This window comes from Peromyscus eremicus, chromosome 2 (genome assembly GCF_949786415.1).
Source record: "Peromyscus eremicus chromosome 2, PerEre_H2_v1, whole genome shotgun sequence".
Lineage (NCBI taxonomy): Eukaryota > Metazoa > Chordata > Mammalia > Rodentia > Cricetidae > Peromyscus > Peromyscus eremicus.
Window position 1 is genome coordinate 74,728,741 of NC_081417.1, and position 20,581 is coordinate 74,749,321.

General features: G+C 44.7%; 1 non-coding gene and 1 pseudogene across 1 annotated transcript; one reads left to right on the forward strand and one right to left on the reverse strand.

Moving 5' to 3' along the window:
• LOC131904771 (large ribosomal subunit protein eL33-like) overlaps window positions 1-6,010 on the forward strand; it is a 30,028-nt pseudogene extending 24,018 nt beyond the window's left edge.
• Trnak-cuu (transfer RNA lysine (anticodon CUU)) lies at window positions 3,079-3,151 on the reverse strand. The gene has a single exon. It is a non-coding gene; the product is annotated as a tRNA-Lys (tRNA).
• Window positions 6,011-20,581: the final 14,571 nt, after the last annotated feature.

A 20,581-nucleotide genomic window follows, 5' to 3' on the forward strand; every position in this document is an offset into this window, starting at 1 on the left:
CCACAGGCCCATATGTTAGAGGTCTGGTTCTAGCTTTGTACTATCAAGAGAAGTAGGACCTCTAAGACAGACAGCCTCATGGGAACTCTTAGATCACTGGACTGCACCCAAAAAGAACCTGGTAGAAATCTAGCCCCTTTCGGTCTCCTCTTTGCCTCTCAGCCACCTTGAGGCTAGCAGCTTGTTATACTCCAAGCTTCCAGCCCTGATTTGTTTGCTTTGCTATGGGCTCCAAAGCAATGGGAGCACATGACCAGGGGCTGACCTCTGGAAGACTGTGAGCCACTATTTACTTGTGTTCTTAAGAACTGTTACAGGTTGGAAGCTAACACATTCATATACATTGTATTTAAAATGCATTTGTACTGAAAAGCGGTCAGTAGGAGTGAAAATGAACAAGAGACAATTATGCATACGTGAAAATGTCTTAACTTACTTTCTTTTGCAGGCTAATTAAAAAAATTAAGTGCCGGAGGTGTAGCTCAGTTGGTGGAGAGTTGGCTTAGCATGCTGGAAGCCCTGGATTTGAACTCCAGCACCATGAAGAAAGGACATGTTAGTACTTACCTATAATCCCAGGACTTGGGAGGTGGAGACCTGAGGATCAGAAGCTCAAGGACATCCTTGGCTACATAGAGTTTGGGGCCAGCCTGGGCTACACAGAAAAGTAAAACCCAGGACCAGTGAGACTGCACAGAGAATAAGGACACTTGCCACCAACCCTGATAACTTGAGTTCAATCCCTGGGACGCACAGTGTGGGTTGCTTTCTGAGTTCCATAGCACGTTATGATGTGTTCACAGCTCTACATACACACACACACACACACACACACACACACACACACACACACACTCCCATGCACTGGCTGTTCTTACAAAGGACACGGGTTCAATTTCCAGCACCCACATGGCAGCTCACAACTGTCTGTAGCTCCAGTTCCAGGGGATCTGGCACCCTCACATGGACATACATGCAGGCAAAACACCAATGCATATAAAAATAAATCAATTAAAAAATGAAATAAAGTAAAAAAGAAAGAAATTGTTTTTTGTTTTTGTTTTTTTGAGATAGTTTCTCTGTGTAGCCCTGGCTGTCTTAGAACTAGTTCTGTAGATCAGGATGGCCTTGAACTCAAAGATTTGCCTGCCTCTGGCTCCAAAATGCTGGGATTAATGGCATGTGCCACCACTACCACCACTAGCTTTAAATATATTTCTTTAAAGAAAAAAGAATGGTTAAGGTGGTAAATTATTTTAAGGCCCCAAACCAATACAAAACTATACAAATTACACATAAATATAAATATATTTCACCTTATTGGTCTTTTAAAAATTAATTTATTTCAAGTAACTTTTACTGTAACAGGAATCTAATTAACTGTCTCCAAGAAAGGTTTTTATACAAAATATTCTTCTTGTTATAGGCTCCATGACTTGAAGTTTGACAAACATTGTGTAACAACAGACTCCTATAGCTTTTCTTTGAGAATGGCTGGTCCCACCTTCACAGAACATAAAGAGGCTCACAGAAGAGAATGGCCAAGGATACATAAACACCCTTCAGACATAAATCCTTGAAAATCTGCCCAAATTCTTTAAAAAAAGATTTGCCAGGCATGGTGCACATGCCTTTAATCCCAGTATTTGGGAGGCAGAGGCAGGTGGATCTTTGTGAGTTCAAGGTCCAGCCAGGCAGGGGTATATAGTGAAACCTGGTCTCAAAACAAAGAAGCAAGCTAACAAAAAACAAACAACAAATAAAAAAAAAACAAGAATGAAAGAAAAAAATATAAACATTCTGACTTCCACGTGTACCCATCATTAAATAAATAAATATAATGAAATATATGTATACATACATATTTATTTCCAGGATCAGGAAGATATCTCACTTATTCAAGTGTTTGCCATACAAGCACAAGGACCAGAGTTCAATCCCCAGCTGGGTGAGGTGGTATGCGCTTATAATCCCATCACTGGGGAAAACTAACTAATTAAAGAGAAAATAAAATAAGAGGTCTGATGCTCACCGTGAAGCTCGAAGACAGCATTTGAACTTCCCTCTCTCCTTGTTTTCATAACATACATTTGTAATCCGTGTGAAATACGGGTAGAGTAGTTCGTGTATATAATTAATGAACACCCCCATGGGCATACAATGCATGCCTTGCATACACATACCTCACTGTTTACAAATGCATGTATGGCACACCGTATGAGTACAGATATAACATTTAATGATGAGGTGCTAACATTTTTCCCTGGCTGGTGAGCAATGAGCAAAAGGAGATGGCCGCTTGGAGCTGCAGTCACCCCAGTGTGGACCCTGTTGTCAGGCTATTTTCTCTTCAGCCTGCTTCCTTGAAGAGGTCCTAGGCAGTACTAGAGCCTGTAGAGGAGCTCTGTGAACAGAAAGCAACGAGAGAGACATTTGTCACACAAGACCGATGATGCCCTGACTTGGTCCCCAGAAGTCACATAAAGAGCCAGGTGTGGCAGCAGACATCTACAGTCCCAACGCTCTTCCGCTTTGGGGCAAGTTCTCTTTGGTGTTTGCCACTGTGTATGACCAGCCAACTAGATGCCTTTCCAGGTCCCAGGCATTCCTGTCTCCATCTCCTGTGTCGCTGTCGGAGCTTAGAGATTACGGCCTCTTGTTACCATGTAGGTAGCTCTTATGTAGGTTATGGGGATCCAAACTCAGGTCCTCACACTTACTTGGCAAGCGCTTTATCTGCCAAGCCATCTCTCTAACCCAAGAAATGGTCTCTCCTTTGTAGTGGATACCTGTTCTACCTATGACCTTGAAGTACAAGCCCCTGGGGCGTGGCCTCAGGGCTAGCCTTAAGACCTGAAAGGCAGGTCTTCCCTCTCTCTTCTCTCCCTCATGGGCTTGGATGGTGTGGACTGACTTAGGCAGCCAGAGCAGCGTGGGTCGGGACCTCAGCCTTCCAGGACCCTGCACGACAATTTGCCTACTCTGTTTAGTGAGTTGTCTTTTCCAATTTATGTCTTAATAAATTTGTTATACCCCTTAAGCAGACTCTCTTGGATTTCTCTTTCTTACTATAACTGGAGCCTAAAGTGGGGCACGAACCCACGACCCTGGGATTAAGAGTCCCATGCTCTACCAACTGAGCTAGCCAGGCTACTTACTCCCTTGGATTTCTCGCTATACTCCTTAGCCATCTGGAACTTTCTGAATCAGGTGAGATTAAGATAGCCTACTCATCACTTACCAATGGTCTGCCTTCCTGGGAAAAGGCACTTAGAACCGCCCATTGACTGCTCACTCTATAGACCATCTGAAAATGTCTGGAGAGGTTGCTGGGAACTTAGGAGACAGACTACTCAGGGCTGTAGCAATGAAGAGATAGAAAGAAACACCAGTGGTTCCCTTCCTTCTGCTTGTGTGATTTTGAAATGGCATGCCATTAATAAAAGATCTAGGCATTCCCTTTTAATGAACATCCAGTCCACATTTACCACTCTGAAAGCTCACCAAGCACACTCTGTGGCTGAAGTGAACTCCATCTTAACCCTTCTCCGATGATGCTGTGACTTTTACAGCTGTTTCTACAACTCAAACATGATTTATATGCAAGATCTGATCTTTCTTTTTTATGTAGATATATACTGTCCCCCGGAAACTCTGAATTTCCGCAGGGTAGGCACCGTGTTGGCACATAGATGGTGGGAAGGAGAAGAGCCTAAGATTTGGAGACAGGTGTCCTGGACTGAAAGCTAGGTTCTACCATACACTATCAAGCCATTTAATGAATGATCTAGAGGCAAATTAAGTCAAATCTTACAACTTTTCACGGCCCAAAGAGAAGGGTATATGGCCTGCTGAGTGACTGGTTGTTGAGAGGGTCTGTATCCTCCTCATCCCTGGTGTTTTATACTGGAAATCTTTACTCCAGAGCCTCAGCTCTTCACTTTATAGGGTTCATGTTAGCTAAGAACGAGTTACAGAGAAAGTTTTAAGCTCCTTGTCCTCCCCACTTTATCATCATTATTTGGAAATACTCCAAACTTTCAAAAAAGTTAAAAAAGCAGAGCCAGGCATAGTACATAAGCTTGTGACCTAGCACTTGGGCTGTGCAGGCAGAAGGAGCTTAGCTTCCCCGAAATGGCCAGGGAATTCGACCCAGTTAGTAGTAATAATAATAATAGTAATAAAATGGTGTTTGTGAAACGCTTGCCAAGAGGCAGACACTGTTGAAATGCCCTATATACAACCCCATTTCATTCTTATTGGTAATCTAACTTTTAACAAGATCTATTGTGTTCCCATTTTACAGATGATGAAACCGAGGCTTAGCTGGATTAAGGAACTTGTCTAAAGTTCCACCTTAAAAAGTAGATTTATGGGCATATGAGCCAACTCTTTCTCTGGGGTCCAGTGACCAGAGGAGCCGGAAAGGGTCTAGTATGGCTTATCAAACACACAATAAAACTCATATTTACGATAGCCAGATATGAACTGTGGGTGAGCTCAGCAATATAGCACTTGTTTAGTATATGAAAGGCCTTCGGTTTGAGCCCCGTCAGCGCACACACACACGAACATGGACACACACACACAAACATGGACACATCACATGCAACAGTCAGGTGTACAGATGCACTTCCCACCAACTGTTTCCTTTTGTCTCTCCAACTTCTGTTGCAACCAGTTTTAGAGCAACAGAGCACATGGTCCACAGTGGGTCAGTGAACTCCATAAGGTCCTGTGGCTAGTCTATGATTGACAGGAGAGTTGTCCCAACGCTGCCATTTTCTTACCACCCACTCAAGCAGGAATATGATATGTGATTATGAAATGTTGTACTTCATGTTAATCCACAAAATCTTCAAAAACTTAAAGATAGGACACTTCAAACTTCTTTTCCCCAGTTTGCTTGGCCCAGTATCTCATGGAGTCCAGGCTGCTCTGAACTCATTACAAGGACAAGCCAAGGGTGGGTCGAAACTCCTGACTGATTCTCCTGCTTTCACCTCCCAAGTGCTAGGGCTACAAGGCACGTGCCACTCTGTCTGACCAAACTCACTCTATGAGGCCGGCATTGCCATGACACAAATGTCAAAGAGGCTTCCAAACAGAAAATTATAGACCGATATCTTCAATGAATGTTTGCAAAAACCAGGGATCTGGAGAGAGGGCTCGGTGGTTAAGAGTGCTTGCTATGCCAACACGAGAGCCAGAGTTTTGGATCCCAGCACCAATTTATCAGCCATGCTACCTGGTGTGGGGGTGGGGAAGGCAGAGGCAGGAAAGTCCCTGAACTTGTTAACTACTGCCCTACCTGAAGATGGGTGTGTGTGTGTGTGTGGTGGGGGGAATCCTCAACCAAGTATTAGTGAGCCATCTGGCCATGGTAACTTGTGATCCCAGCACCCGGAAGGCAGAAGCAGGAAGATGATTGCCCTGTCTCAAACTGTCAAATTAAAAAGAATCGCAAACTAAATTCAATAGCATATAAAAAGAACCATACAGCACAACTGAATTGAATTTATCCAAGGATACAATGATAGTTCATCATATGAAGACTGAAAACTGTGATATACTGTGATGGCTAATTTTTATTATCAACTTGACTGGGTTTAAAATCACCATGGAGCTGAACTTTGGGGGTAATTACTGGGGCCTGCCGGGAGCAAGACTTCTAAAAGGCAAATAAGTCTGGAAGGCAGTGCTGCAAGGCCGTTTTTGCTGGCTGTAAGTGAGGTCTCCAGAACCAAAGAGAGCACATAGCTCTTCTTAAACTTGAACGCATTTATGCCCGAGATGAAACTGAATTCTACTTGGGCAAGAGATGTGCTCATGTGTATACAGCGAAAGACAACACAGTGACTCCTGGAGACAAGCCAAACAAAGCCAGAGAGATCTGGGGAAAGGTAATTCGGGAAGCAGTGGTATGCTTCATGCCCAATTCCGAAGCAGCCTTCCTGCAAAGGCCATTGGGCACAGAATCCGTGTGACGCTGTACCCTTCCTGGAGTTAAAACTAATGAACAAGTAAATAAATAAACGTGGATCTGTAAAAACAAAAACAATACCAACAAAGGCCCAAACCATGGAGACATTATTAGCCATGCCTGTGAAGGTGTTTCTAGGAAAGTTTAGCTGAGGAGGAATGAACCATTTAAAACGTGGGAGGCTTAGGGTTCTGGACTCAGTAGGGATGAAGAAGCCAGCTGAGCATCAGCATCCATCCCTGCTTCTTCACTGGACAGGCAATCTGATTGGTCAACCCCGGCCATCGCAGTCCCACCTTTTCCGTGACTATAGACTGCATACTCTAGCTAAAACAAACCTTTCTCCCTTAAGTTGCTTCTCTCCAGGCCTTTGATCACACATTCAGCAAACAAAGGCTAGAAAGTATGTGATCATCTCAATCCAAACAGAAAAAGCACTGGACAAAATTCAATACCCCTTTAAGATAAGCGACACTGAACACAGATACACTGACCAAAATACAGGCCAAGTGTGACAAGCCCATAACTAACAAACTCAGTGGTGAGAGAAACTAAAGTATTTCTTCTCTCTAACAGAAACAAGACGAGAATGACTATTCCTACCAGTAGTGCTGGCAATTCTAGCCAGAGCAATTAGGCAAGAAAAATAAATTAAGAACACCCAGACCAGAAAGGAAGAAGCAAATCGTATCATCTCTGCTTGCAGATAATATGAATTTTTGGTTTTGAGACAGGGTCTCTTGTAGCCCAGCCTGGCCTCAAACATGCTAGCTATGTAGTTCCACGTTCTGAGGACCGGGGTTACAGACATGTGCCAGTTCACATGGTGCTGGGGATTCAACCCAGGATCTTGGGCACACATTCTACCAACTGACCTGTGTCTTCAGCCCCAGATGATATGATTTTACATATGGTAAGTCCTAAAGATGTCACCAAAAAAAAAAATTCCTACTAAATCTGATAAGTGAGTTCAGTAAACTTGGAAGACAGAAAATGAATGCACAGCAACCAGTTGTTTTCCTAGACAGCCACAACGGAGTGTCTTAAAAAGAAGTTAAGAAAACAATCCCATGAGCAGTAGCATAAAGATCAATAGAATACTTGGGAATTGATCATGAGGTGGAAGACTTATACACTAAGAAGGGTAGAACAAAGAAAGACATGAGGAGCATGCACACACACACACACACACACACACACACACACACACACACCAAAAAAGGAAAAAAACGAAGAAACATGTTATGTTCACTGATTGCAAGGCTTTATTATTGTCAAAATATTTAGATGACCCTAAGCTTTCCAGCCATTCAGTGCTATCCCTACCAAACCAGAAATAAACCTCTTACTATCTACCCTAGCTGAAATTCTCTTCTTGGGGGCTGCAGAGGTGGTTCAGCAGCAGACGACAGCATCAGCTGCTCTTCCAGAGGACCTAGTTTTGATCCCTAGCATCCACAGGGTGGCTTCCAACCACCATAACTTTAGTTCTAGAAGATCTACGCCCTCTTCTAGCATTGGCTGGCACTGCGTGAAGGTGGTCACAGACATCTCTCAAGCAAAACACTCATTCAGATAAAATAAGGTGGTCACAGACATCTCTCAAGCAAAACACTCATTCAGATAAAATATGAATAAATCTTGCTACTGTAAATTACTGAACAAAGCTGGAAACAAGCGCAATATTTGTTGATGTGGTCTATTCATGCAGTGGAACACCATTTCAAAGAGAATGGGAATGGACTCCAGTTGAGTGTGGTGGTGTACTTTATAACCCCAGCCATTCAAGAGGCTCAGGTGGGAGGATCATTTGAGCTCAGGAGCTTGAGGTTAGATGGATAACACAATGAGACCCCAGAAGCTTAAGTTAAACCCTTTAAACATCAGGGATGTATCTCAGTGATAGAGCATGCATAGGGTCCTGAGTTTGAGGACCAGTATCGCCAATAAACTAACTGAATAAAAATTACAAAGTAAATCCTGCCATTTCCAAGAATATAGAGGATTGTGCTAAGGGAACAAATACTGAATGATTATGATTCTGTTAAGTATCTAAAATAAGCTCTTCAAAGCAGAGAGTGAAATGGTAGCTGCCAGAGGCCTGGAGGGGCAAGTGGGTAATTGTTGCCCTGCGAATGTGAAGTTTCAGTCTTAAGTTCTGGAGATTTGGTGTATAATATAGTGCCCATAGTTGACAATACAAAACTGCTTTTTAAAACTTATTAAGCAGCTAGGCATGGTGGTGCATGCCTTTAAGTCCACCACTTAGGAGGCAGAGGCAGGCAGAGCTCTGTGATTTCAAGGCCAGCCTGATCTACATGGTGAGGTCTAGGATAGCCAACGGCTATGTAGAGACTTTGTCTCAACACACACACACACACACACACACACACACACACACACACACAAAACACACACACCTTATTAAAGTCAGGCATGATGCATGATGCGGTGCACTGTAACCCCAGAATTCAGGAGGTGGGAGGAGCAGATTCAGGAATTTAAGGCCAATCTTGGCTGTACAGGAGTTTGAGGCCAGCCTGGGCTACATGAGACCCTGACTCAAAGAAACTGCCAAGAGGTGGGAGATGTAGTTAAGTTAGTAGAGTGTTTGTTTATAGCATGTATAAAGCTCTGGGTTTGATCCCCAGTGCCATATAAACTGGGCCTAGTGGCACATACCTATACTCCCCGCTCTTGAGAAGTAAGAGGCCGAGTTCAAAGATCATCCTTGGCTATATAGCAAGTTTCAGGCCAGCCTGGGAAACAGTGGACCCTGTCTCAACACACACACATAAAAAGAAAGAAAGAAAGAAAGAAAAGAAAGGAAGAAAGAAAGAAAGAAAGAAAGAAAGAAAGAAAGAAAGAAAGAAAGGGAGCAGAAGGAAGGAAGAAAATCTTCAATTTTTTTCTATCACTTGGCACTTCCCAGCTTGAAGAAGAGAACCAAATTGCCCTCCACCCAAGGATGACAAGCCTTCTCATTTTTAGTTTGGCTTCTAAGTATGGCCATCACCTGATAGTAACTTATTTTTGTTTCCTGTGAGTCAGCGAGGAAAAAGCCCAGTTTCCACGCCACCAGTACAACTTTTAAACAAACGGCCCATAATGAGTAGTTTTGGTAAAGTAACAGCTGTTGCTTACCTTGTTATAATATGTGAAGGCTCTCTAATTTGTCCAGTGCTCCATATTAATAAAGCACATGTCCTATCATTTCTGAAGAGTCATGAAGAATGCTTGCTCAGATGCACAGTGACCCATCCCACACCAGAACCTGGGAGAGCAGAATCACTGGCTAGCAGCGTGGAGATGAGGCAGGATGTAAGCAGTGACTGGGCTGTGAACATCATCAGCACTGTGTCCAAAATCTCATGTCCCCTCTGAGGTTCATCCAGAGAATGGCTAAGTGGATAAGATATACATGAAGATACTTTGTTGACTGCTGAGGCCAGGGGAAGATTAGACGTCATTTTTATGGGATTCTTTGTGTCTTTTTGTTTCTTTGCTTTTTTTTTTTTAATTTGAAGGATGCCAGTGTGTGTGTGTGTGTGTGTGTGTGTGTGTGTGTGTGTGTGTGTGTGTACACGAACGAACAGGCCACATAGCACATATGACGTCAGAAGACTAGGGTATCAGTCCTTGCCTTCCGGTTTGTTTTGAGATGGCGTCTCTGTTGTTTGAAGCTGGGGGGACCAGGGCAGCTGGACTTTGAGCTTCTGAGGAATGTTCCTGCCTTCCAGCCTCTTGTCATGTAGGAGGAGCCCTGGGATTGCAGACCCATCCTGGCTGTACGTAAGTTATGGAGGTGCAAGCCCAGGCTCCCATGCTGCATAGCAAGCGCTGTACCGCCAGAGGCATCTCCCCAGCCCCTGAAGGATGGTATTTCCAAGACTTAGAAAAGTCATGAGGATGGGATTCCCCTCTTCTCACACCTTCTCACACATCCACAAAATATATCACATTTGGATTTCCGCCCTTCTAAAAATAATATTATTACATCAGTGCTCATATGCTTCCTGTTATACTTTTTTGCTTTTTTAAAAAATTTATTTGAGACAGGGTCTTGGCTACACACACCAGGCTGGCCTCTAACTTTCAATCCCCCTGTCTCAACCTCCTGTGTGTTGGGATTATAGGCATGGGTTATCATACTCAATAGGATTAATTACAAATACCACATGCTCTTCTCACCATATCCACCCTTCACTCCTGTACAAAAGGGCCCCAGAACACTCAGAATAAAACAGAAGAAGAAATAACAGGTTAGCCTGGTAAGGTGGTACAGGCCTGGAACCCCAGAATTTTGGAGGTGAAGGTAGGAAAAGCCAGGTGTAGAAGTCTAGTCTGGGCTGCGTGAGACTCTGTTGCAGAAAACAAACAAGGAAAAAAAAACCCACAAAACAAAAACCTCATAATAGGTTTCCATGTGACTTTTGTCTCAGTTCATGTTGCCTTTTGAAGCCAATGTCTCAGAAAAGGATTGGAGGAGAGTACCTCTGGGAAGAACCATCACCGCTTCTCTAGGCAAAGTACCAACCTTTAGAAAGAGGGCAGGAGTGTCAGGTCCCAGGAGGCGTCCTTTGACAAGGCCAAGGTGGCCACTCCACCAAATCCTCACTGGGCTTCTGCTTCCTGAGACAAAAAAAAAAAAAAAAAAAAAAAAATTAGAATTAGTAGAGTACCTGCTGAATTCGTGTACCTCACACTGGTCCACTCCAGCAGGAATAACTAACTCATCCTGAAAGATGTGGCACTGGGTATTTATAGGATACAGACCTCAAGGAATTGGCATGTCTGTGTGCCCTTACATTTTGTAACACTGTAAGTCCCAGAAAGGATGTGAGACACGTATTCGAGAGCTGTTAAGGGGGGATGAGGTACAGGACCCCAGCAGTCAACACTTCCTGAATGGACTGAGGAGATATGGATAAAGGTGCTGTCTGTCAAACTTAAGCATCCGATAACACAATGGCACAAGTTGTCCTCCGATTTCCACACACACACTAAATGAGTAAATGGGAAAAATAAAGTTGTACTCTGACGCCCATACATCACACACCACACACACACACACACACACACACACACACACACACACACACACACACAATTTAAAAACCTACTTTGGGGCAGGCCAAGCTGCATGAGCAGACACGATTGCCAGAGGCATTCATATCGACCACTGAGCATTTGCTATGTGTTGTAAGAAAAAAAGGACCTTGGGTCTGCTGGCTGCCTGTGTGAGGGACAAGGGTCTCTTGCTGCATCTGCTGTATACTCCAGGTAGTATTGTTGTTGCTCTTGGGGCTCTGCATTTCTTACTTGGGAAGCAGATAAGATCATTCCTATTTTGTAATGAGGGTATGAGGTTCAAAGAGAAGACAGTTGGGTTCACAGCCACAGGTGACTATATCCCACCTGGGTAGTCAGGTTCCTTCTCTGTGGGAAGGTCGACAAGTGGGTGTAGCTCTGTGGTACAAGCCCCACTTAGCATGCATGAAATCTTGGCTTCAATCCTGGTACCAAAACAACAACAACAAAAAAACCAGAATCCTGTCCTGGTCTGCAACCCACTCCTGTTCTGAAACGTTCGTGCGACCTCCCAGTATGCCTCAGCTAAAGAGAGGCCTAGGAGTCCAGTTTTCAGGAGCCCCAAACCATGCAGTGAGTCAAGATGAGAAATCCCCTAACAAGATTTGGATTTCTGCCCTTCTAAAGGGTCTGCCTGGGGTCTGGGTCTCAGGCTTTCCCACCTGCGGCCGCGTTACTGCGGAAGGACCGGCGGGGGGCGCTGCAGACCGCGCAGCTCCCGCCTCCAGCTCGGGCCTTCCGGCGTCGAGGACAACGGGGCCGCCCGGGAGCTTCGAGGACACAAGGCGACCTGCTCCTCCGCCAGCCACACCCTAGGAGCTCCCATTCCATCTCCACTTGGAGAGGAACAGGGACGCGACGGAGCTCTCCGGGGCGGGGCAGGAGACCTGGACTACGTGGGTCCGCTCTGGCCGAGCCAGAACCCTGCCCTTGCGGCTCCAGGCGGATCCCAATGCGCCCTTGAACGCGCGTGCGCTGCTTCCCAGCCCAGCCCCCGAAGTCTCCACGGCCAGGTGCCGCGGAGCCGCACCGCATCTCACCCCATTCAGAACCCTAGTTCCGATTTTGAACCCCATAGCCGATAAGGGGTTCCAGGGCTGCATCCAGCAGAAGCCCAGGCAAGCAGACACTCCAATCCCCGGAGCGGGAACCCAGGTCGGCTCTGCGGAAAGGGGATTTTATGACTAGGTTACTGTAATAAAGTCTTGCTAATAGCTGATTCTCAAATGCTAACTGATCCTAATTGCCTTGGTAGTCGCGTCAGGACCATCCAGATGCTCTGCAAAGAGGAAGGATGTTTCTGAGATCCACAGCTGGGAGGCACTGGCTCACCACTTTCAGAGTTAGCTTATACATCTGCGTGCTTGTTGGATTTTCCACTTTCGCTTTTTCATAGCTTCCAAATTCCCGACAGAGAGAGAGAGAGAGAGAGAGAGAGAGAGAGAGAGAGAGAGAGAGAGAGAGAGAGAGAGAGAGAGAGAGAGAGAGAGAGAGAGAGAGAGAGAGAGAGAGAGAAAGTGTGTTGGTGATGTGTATGCCAGAGATGGAGATGGAAGAATTGCCCAGAACATGTTGACATTTATAAAAATAAGTTAACATCCCCACACGTTTTAAAACTACGGTATTAGGAACAGCAAATCATGGCAAAAGTTACTCGCAGAGCATCTGTTCCTTCCAATGGGAGGGTTTCTTTTCTGCCAAGAATTTTATGAATTTTATATAGGAGTTTGGTCCTGCTTGGGGAAGGGGCAGGAGGCCTGCTGAGGCATCACGCTGGCCTGGAAGATCTCAGGGATGATTCCCTATTGACTTTAAAATCTTGACGCTGCGAAAGTCGCCCTTCTGAAGAACACAGAAAAGCAAAATCCCAAACAAGTGACATGTGATTAGAAACAGCAGAGCAAGGTCAAGGCCCAGAGTGTTGCTGACTGCAAGATTTTGTCCCCGCTTCTTCCCGAGGCTCTAACTAATCCTTTGTGGAGAGGGAGAGGGGGGTTGTGGGGCTGACCCAAACAACACCTATCAGGGGACACTGAGAGCTTCTTCCATTTCACAGGGACCTGATAGGCGGTGATCATTCATCACCCAAACTTCAATCTCTCCATCTTCAGTCAATTGTCTTGCTCAACTGGAGTCTGCTGACTGGCAAGTTTATCTTCTGAAATCCATCATCAGGGGTGCTCCGAAAAGCCTTCTGAGGGAATAGGTCACCAAGTGAATTAGCCCTTGAAACATTAATGATTACCTCTTGACTCAAAGCAGGTTTATTTATCTAAGCAGGTTTCCAACAGGTTTCTCCTTAGCCATTGAAAGAACTATCTAGTGTAGGGTATGTATGATGTGAGCAAGGCGAAGGGTGTCCTTTCTCATCTGAAAGACCACTGCAGCGTCTTCATGGAGTGGAGTGGGCTTTGCCGTTGTCATTATGGATTTCAGATGAAATATGCAAATTCACTTAAATATTCAGAGTCAAGCTAGACACAGAGGTGCACATGTGCCTGTCATACTTTTGAGGCAGAGGCAAAGGACTGATGCTACTTTAAGGCTAGCATGGTCTATATAGTGAATTTCAGGCCATCCAGGCGTACATAGTGATACCTATCTTTTCAAAAAGAAAACTAAACAAACAAGCAAAAAGGGATTGGGGGTGAAAACTGTTTCTGTTTTTTAGAGACAGACAGAGAAAGAATAAACGTTATGGGTTTGCTAGATACTTTCAAGTAAAAAAAAATACTTATTGAGCATTAACTACAGGCTAGACACACCCTGTCAGGCATTATCTTCACTGTGCTGTGTTGTGGAGGAGACACATAAAGAAAACTAAGCAGGTTAAGTGCTCAAGATAAAACAGGAAAGCTCTTTTAGCAGAATCTGGGAAGGATGGCTCCAAGAATGGACAACATTCCTTCTAGAATTTTCTTAGCATAAATAATCACCCCGACTATGAAGTTTTGAACATTCCCTGCATATATATTTATGTATATATATACATTCTCTCCATATACATGTATTTTTATATACATACATATATATGCAGAGAGAGAGTGTCACATGTGGGTTTGGCAGGGCGTGGTGATACATACCTGCAGTCTCAGCTTCTAGGAGACAGAGCAGAGGATCATAAGTTTAAGGGCAGCCTAAGTTACACAGAGAGATGGAGGCTCCAGACCAGCCTGAACTTTGTACAGAGGGAAAGTGCAAGCCTGGGAACTTGAGTCCAGTCCACACACACACACACACACACACACACACACACACACACACACACGAGAGAGAGAGAGAGAGAGAGAGAGAGAGAGAGAGAGAGAGAGAGAGAGAGAGAAACCACAGCTTTATTACTCACTCGTTTTTATTCTGTTTAGGTTATACAGGCCTTATCTAGGTTCTCATGTCCCCAGTCCTCAGAATGAGAAGAATAGTAGCCTCACAGAGTTGTCATGGGGACTGAATGAGAAAAATGCATAGAATGCTGAGCATAGGAATGATAGGAAGTAAGCCATGCCACATGCTGGTCCTTCTTCATTGAAATCACTTGAATGGGTGTAGCAGTTGGTTCAGAGGTTCCACCAGGACTTTCGTAGCTAATGCCCTACAGTTGGACAGAAAGAGGACATAAACCCATGAGCTAAAGGAGAAAGGCAAAGCAGTAGCACAGCCTAACAAACAAGACTCAACACAGCCCAACGAAAGCTCAGCGGAGCCAGTAAACCAAATCAGCACAAAGGAGGCTGTTTCCCTTCTAGGTCCCTGATGATGGACACTGCTGCTCAGGGAGACACGCACACTTGCTCACCCCTTGAGAATTGGTTAGGATACCTCTGGGTCTTGCTTAGTCTTACCCCAAGACCTTTTTTTGCAAACTGAATCCAAGGGTTAGGAATCTGAGGCTACAATGGGGTTCTACAGGAACGTAACTCTGAGGGGGATGAGAGGCTCCTGCTTCCCTGTTTGTGAGAAGGAGGCTTTGAGCAAGCCAGTCTTTGGGACGCCTTCCAGCCTGTCATTCACAGGCTCCCAGACTCTGATCCTGTGTCCAACAGTGCCTTCCAGGCTGCTGAGATCTGAAATGGCTTCTGAGTCATTCGTTCATGCCTGGCGGCACATGCCCAGCTCTATTTTCGGTTGAGATCCTGGTTAGGGGAAAAGGGATTATCTTTAGATATTGGGAGCATTAGAAGAATGTTGGCAAAGGGTTTTGGAAGATGGGCAAGAAGTAATAGTGTTTCCCATGGCCATAGCTCAGAACAGTCTCAGTGTGGTAGGTCAGAGTGGCCAGCTTCCCCTGCGGCATCGTGCAATGAAGAAAGAGGCTTTGGGGTCTCTCTCTCAAATGCACAAACATGCATGCACACGCGCGTGAACACACACACACACACACAGAGCATTGCCATGTGGCAGAGGTTAATCTTGAACTTACCCTCCTTCCACCTCCAGAGTGCTAGGAGTACATGTATTTTCTTGCACACCCAGACTCCTAAGATGTTTTTTTAAACCCACCTCCAGTGGACCCAACTATAAATAGAGATGCTGGTGCTTGCTCCCAGCAATTGAAGACGTGCATAAAATGCTTTGAAATCATGTGGGAATTACCCTAGAAGAAAGTCTATGACTTACTTATTCATGGCGCTTTGGTAGAGGCTATGAGTTGCTACAAGGCAGGAGTGTGTCGTCCTTTCTAAAGTCACTGTTCAAACTGGAACCTAGAGGAATGTGAGGTATTTTTAATAGAATTATACATAAGATTACTTGTCTCTATTAGGAAAAGGGATGGTCAGGCCAATCGTGTTTTTTGTTGTTGTTGTTGTTTGTTTTGTTTTGTTTTGTTTTGTTTTGTATGCACCAAATATCACCCTGTTTAGATTCGAAACGGAAGCACACATCCTTAGGGGGTGAGGAGCTTTAGTTTGTCTGAGAGATGACATATTGTTCCAGTAAGGGAGGGAGCAGACTTCCAAGGCAGACAGATTCTTCTTATACCCGTGTTACCTTAGACAAGTCACACTCCTATAGGCTTCTGTCTAACCTAAAGGGATATAACAATGTAGCACACTGGCATGCCCCTGCAGTCCCAGAACTTGGTGGGGTAGGGGTGGGGTAGAGTCAGGATTTCAAGATCATCCTCCAGACATAGAGTTCGAAGTTAACCAAAGCTACATGAGACCTTATCTCAAAATAGCAAAAAATGAAATAAAATATATGTAACAAAGTCCTTGACCTCTAGCAAAATTCTCATCAGTCTGGGGTAACTTAATGGCTTTGAATCCTGCCTTTTTCTCTCCATCCACCTTCACCTTACTCAACCAGAATTCCCAGGCCACAGAGGAAGCACTTCCCTCTGGCTGGGACAAAGCTAAAAGAAAGAAAACGGAGAGTTCAAAAGAAAATAAACAAACACGTAAACCGTTCCTTCTAAACCCACAACCTGTAAAATTATCCCTCCTTGAGAAGCTTCTATTCCAGGGTTTAGGTTGCCCATCTGGGAACGGGCTCAAAGCAAATGTTAGTCAAAAGCTGTTTGCCAAAGGCTAGGCTGTTAAACACCATGTTGAGATGAGGGTTTTGTTACAGCAAATCTAAAATCAGTTTTCTCAAACCTTGAAGTATAAGGGAAGACACTGAACAGAGGTGGCCAAATGTGCCCTAAAGCAGCCAGAGGCTCCCTCCCTTCAGTTCCTTTCACTGACCACATCTCCTCAGAGTTCCTTTGTTAACAGTGTGCCATGTGTTCTAATTCTGGAAAGCAACGACACCTGTATGCCTCTCGCTTTGAATTCTTTGTCAGTTGCCAAACGGATTCCCAGGTCGGTATTCTTGAAGTCCAGGTAGACTTCCCCTTAAAACCAATCCACCCCACGCCCAGAATCACTGCAAACAATTTCATCAAGTTTTATACACAGTATCTGCTGCAGACTAGGGTGAGAAACTGAGAATAACCGAGAGCCAAACCTGGAAGAGGCATGTGTTTCCATATGCAAATTGAGACCCGAACATTAAACAGTAGGGATCATCTAATCCTTTGACAAAGGCACAAATTGCAAATCAGACTTCTAAGCCGCCATGGCTTTGCCTAACAAAGTTCTTAATGCAAAGAGTCCCCCAGGCCAAGCCTGTTCTCCTCTTCAGACTTTGGCACTCGGCTCCTATGAAGTCAGTTATTCTCATGTCATAAACTTTAATGTGCTTAAAAGAAACTAATTTTCTTCCCATAGCTAAGACACAAGGTCTCTGTACCATAGAAACTCAAGGTATTTCATGGGTTAACTTTCCTCCTCGAAGTGTTCTATTCTGCTTGAATCACTAGTTCCAAAAGAAGTTTAAACTGTTTTGTTGAATAACGCTAAAATATTTGTGCTCAACCTGAGCAGCATGTTTTAACATGCACCCGAATGACAGGTTCAATGTATATGAAATAAGAAGCAATCAAGAAAAGTGTATGAGGCACACGGCATGGAGGTGCGGGGAATGTGCCCGAGTCTTTCAAAGAAAAATCTAATCACTTTCCCAAGAAAGGTTCAAAACAAACAGACGAAAGCTGGGGTGCTGATTTCCTTTGTTGAGACAAGGGGTCATGTGTCCTGGACTGGCCTGGAACTCAGTAGATACTGAGAGGATGATCTCCGTCCTAGGGAGGCAGAGGCAGGAGGATCGGTAGCTCTAGGTCAGGTCCACCTCAGTGCCTAGGGAATCTGGAATAAAGGTAGACTATATAAGACCTTGGTCTCAAAACAAAATACTCCAAACTAATGACGGCAAGGTGGATCATCAGGTAAAAGCTCTTGAGACCTGATGATCTGAGTTTGAGCCCTAGATCCCGTGATGGAAGGAGACAACTGTCTCTCAAATGTTGACCTCTGACCCTCACATGTGTCAACATATCTAGGCGTATTATAAAGTGAGGAAATGCCTCCAAACCCCAAGGAGGGTGTCAGGCAGATGAAAAGAGTTGGTCCCCTCCCTTTTGTCTCATTCACCCACTTTTAAGGCGTCACTTTTTGTCTTATTATTGTTGTATGACTTCCTCAGTATTCCTTTCTCATACATTTTCCTGTGAAAGGAAGTACGGCAGGCCATGCATGAAAAAGGGTAAAATAGCTCCGTTCTCCCAAGTTTTGTTTCACAGAGAACATGCTCACGGTGTCCTGACCATTCAAGAGTGTCCCCATAGCCTTCTGCTTCCTCCAATACATTCCTGAAACAAGTCAGACTCCTTAGTCAATGCCGTAGTCACCCAGCAAAGGAGAATCCGCTGAAAAGAGATGCTGAGTTTTGGGGGGCTAGATGTTCATCCATCACTGATTTCATTCAGCTGAGGATGATGATGATGGTAATCCTGCAGCAAACAAGAGAAGCTCCCTGTGGGCTCCAGAAGCTCCTGTGTGCCCAGGGAGCCAGAACCATCGAACCTTGTAGTATAGACAGCTCAGTGTTGAGTAGCACAAAGGAGTCTTTTCAAGAACTCAGCTTTGAAGCCTAGTGTGGGGGCACATACCTGTAATACCATCACTTGAGAGGCTGACACAGGAGGATTTACTGTGAAATTGAGGCCAGCCTGAGCTACAAAGTGAGACCCTGTCTCATAAAAACTGAGGAAAGAGGAAAAAAGAAAGGAAAGGAAGAAAGAAGAAAGAAAGAAAAAAAAGAAAGAGAATGAAAGAAAGAAGAAAGGAAGGAAGGCAAGAAGGAAGGAAGGAAGGAAGGAAGGAAGGAAGGAAGGAAGGAAGGAAGGAAGGAAGAAGGAAGAGAAAGGGAGGCAGGTGGGCAGGAAACTGGAACTCCCTAGTCTTGATGAGAAGGGCACACTGGTTTGGGAGACAGAAAGTCTATGGCTTTCAATTCTGAGCAGCCTTACTGGAAGAATCTGGGTGTTAGCAAATCCTCCTGAACTGGATGTATCTGTTTTGCCTGCTGCCCTACCTGTCCAGCAGACTGAAGACAAAATATTAGAAATGCTTGTGAGTATGATGGGGCGTGGTGGCTCATGCCTGTAAGACCAGCACTTCGGAGGATCACGAGTTAAGACTAGCCTGTGCTGCATGAAACCCCATCTAAAAACCAAACCAAAACAAAACACCCCAAACAAACAAGAAGAAGCATTCAGGGCATGGCAGCAAGAATGAGAAATGAACTTTATGAAAAGGGAATCTTGGCTTTTTCATCCATGTAATTGGGGCTGGGAGGGGGAAGTCCCACCCCTGCCTCTTGTAAGGTAACAGAGTCATAGAATTGTGTAGCACTAAGGGATTATTATACACCAGCCAAAAGGAACCTGGATCAGAATGAGGTGTGTCCTGGTGGAGAGAGTCCCTTTCAATCGTGCTGATTGCATTCTTTCATGGTTTATACTGCCTTACCTTACCTCTCAGGCTTTCAGCAAATGCATCCAAGCTTCCTTAAATAGCTCTGTGCAGCACTTACCTATACCTTAAAGGCTGCTGAGTGAGTATGCAGATACAGCACCTGCACGCATGGGGTTTATGCCATGGGGATTTGGCCATGTGGCAACCCATTGATCCTGTGTCAGTGGAGACTCAAATATATATGATATAAGAACTGCCTAGGGATTTGGCTCAGTTGGGAAAGTGCCTGCCTAGCATGTACCAAACCTTGGGTTTGATCCTCAGCACTGCATAAACCCGACATTATGACATACATCTGTAATCCCAGCACCCAAGAGGTGGAAGCAGGAAGATCAATTCAAGTCTCAGTTGGGGAACTTGAGACCCTGTCTCAAACATAATAAATAAAAATAAAATGGGATAGGAACTTCTGGTCTTAGACACAGTGAATTGGACATATTTGACTGTTTGTTGTAATTGATTTAACTAGATAATTGTCCAACTTCTAGCGGGGCTCCTTTATTTGTCTGTCTGCTTATCTGTCTGTCTAGATGTCATCAACCGTTGACCTGCAGTTCTATTAGAAAACTACTTGTTTTCTGCCCTGCTTAAATGATAACATGTAACATAAACATAGACCAAACCGAAAAGCACAGCAAATGACGCTAACATTCTGGGTATTGTAATCACTGAGGTGCACCCCCAAAGCAAACGTTCTGTCAGATGACCACAGAGACCGTACAGGGACCCCACAGGTGTGCGTTTTCCCTTTTGCTCTTTTTTTTTTTTTTTGGTTTTTCGAGACAGGGTTTCTCTGCGTAGCTTTGCGCCTTTCCTGGAACTCACTTGGTAGCCCAGGCCGGCCTCGAACTCACAGAGATCCGCCTGGCTCTGCCTCCCGAGTGCTGGGATTAAAGGCGTGTGCCACCACCGCCCGGCCCCTTTTGCTCTTCTTAAATGAGATTTCTACTTATTCCCCTTCTTTTCCTTTAAGAACAATTGGAAGACTTTTGGGCGGATCTGTTTGCAACATGTTGACTCATTAAGGTGTGAGAGAACCAAAGCAGTTTAAGTGATACTGTATTAAGAGCATGGTCAAAACAATTAAAATGAAGGGCTCCAGATATACACAGTTACAGCAATATGACTGATGTGCCCCCGTGTAGCTCCT